Source organism: Martes martes, assembly GCF_963455335.1.
Source record: "Martes martes genome assembly, chromosome: 12".
Taxonomy (NCBI): domain Eukaryota; kingdom Metazoa; phylum Chordata; class Mammalia; order Carnivora; family Mustelidae; genus Martes; species Martes martes.
Window position 1 is genome coordinate 80,497,344 of NC_137900.1, and position 1,993 is coordinate 80,499,336.

The window sequence follows — 1,993 nt, forward strand, 5'->3', positions numbered from 1 at the left end:
TTTGATGAACAGAGCACTTAATTTTATTGCAGATAAATCTATATATTTTTTTGATTGTTGTTTTATCTTTCTGTTTAAAAAACTTTTTTCTATTTCAAGGCTTAAAAAATGTCTTCCTATGATTTCCTCAAAAATCTTTATTGTTTACTTTTCACTCTTAGGTCAGTAATCTATGTGGAATTTAATTTTGTGTAAGATATGAGATAGGAACTCAATTTTTTTTTCCATGGTGATATCCAATTAATCCCCCGCCCTTTATTGACAGATCGTATTTCCTCAACATTGTAATGACACCAATATAGTGCACTAGGTAATCATATTCTTGAAAAAATACTCTCTTCTACTGGTCAGCTTATCTAAAAATGAACATTATGCGGCACGTTTGAGGAAACCAAGTATTTGGGAAGGGGCGTTGGTAGTGTTTGTTGTCCAAGAAAGTCCTCAGTTTGCAACAAACTAAAGATTGGCTCTGAACACAGTAGCAGACAGTTGTAGCTTGTATTAGTTTAAAATTCTTGGAATGAGATCTGGTTTGAAAGCTCCATGCAAATGGCTGCAATTTTATTTGCCAAATGTGTGAAAAATATGTATCTTCTCATTTTCCTGAGAACACATAAGTTAGGCTCATTTTTTCCATGCATCGTTAGGCATAATGTGTTTGTTCTCATGCTTCTTGGGAACCAAAGCTCTGCCTGGTCACAGAGTATAATGGTCAAGGCTGTGGTTCTTGTGGAGAGTAAGATTCTAATCTCAGTGCTGCCCTGGTTCAGTATGAGATCAGGGACAGAGACATTTCAAAGCTTGGTGCCTTGTTTTCCTCAGAGTAAAATGAAGCTAATTTAAAAAAAAAAAAAATATATATATATATATATATATATATCTGTATATATGTATCGCCAAGCTAATTAAATACCCAATGTATAATTCCCTTAAATTATTACAGTTGTAATAATTTAATTTGGGAAAAAATATGTGTGACAGCATATTAAGATGTTAAAACCCCCTTACATAAAGATATCAAACTTGTGTGCTGCTTTCCTCCTAGGTTATATTTTGTCCTGGGTCTGTAAAGTCTTTAACTAAAGGTAATGTGTTATTAAAGAGTAATAAAGATTGTGATGCAGAGAAATTGATAACTGCCTTCACATCACATGTAAATTTCAAAGGAATTTGAACTAAACTTTCCAAACACAACCTCCTTGGCATAGACAGATTCCTCCTGGCTTCAGGCTACTCTCCTGTGGGGTGTACCAAACTTGAAGACATGATTAAAATGATTATTTTTACATTTAAATCTTTTTTTTCCCCTGTCTGTGATGTGTTTACTTCCCTCTCCCCAGAGTCAAATTTTTGAATTAGGAAAATGGAATTTTGCTAATGTATTAACAGAAGAAAAAAGGCATGAGATTCCATATGGACATAGCCTCTGGTCTTTCCCTATCCCAATCCATCTTACTGCAGAAAGTCTCAACTTCCTGGAGCATTAGAATTTAATTGAGGGAGGAGGTAATTTCTCTCTCTCTTTCTCTCTCAACTTTTTATTTTGAAATTATTAGAGATTCCAAGGGAGTTTCAAACATAGTACATAGAATCCCAAGAATCCTTCACCCAACTGCTCCCAATCTTATATAACTCAGTAGTACTATATCAAACCAGGAAATCACCATCAGTATAATCCTGTTAGCTAGACTCCAGACCTTATTCAGTATTCGATTTTTAGGCACATTTCTGTGTGTGAGTGTTTGTGTTTGGGGCGGGGGTCCCATGTGATTTAATCTCCTATGTAGATGCACAGAACCATCACTACAATCAAGATACACTACTATTCCCAGGACACCAGGGGGGCTCAGTCAGTTAAGCATCTGACTCTTGGTGTCAGCACAGGTCATGATCTCAGGGTCCTGGGATTGAGCCCTGTTGGGGATCATGCTCAGTGGGAGTCTGCTTGAGGTTCTCTCTCCCTCTGTGGCCCCTCCCAGTGCTCCCCCCTCTC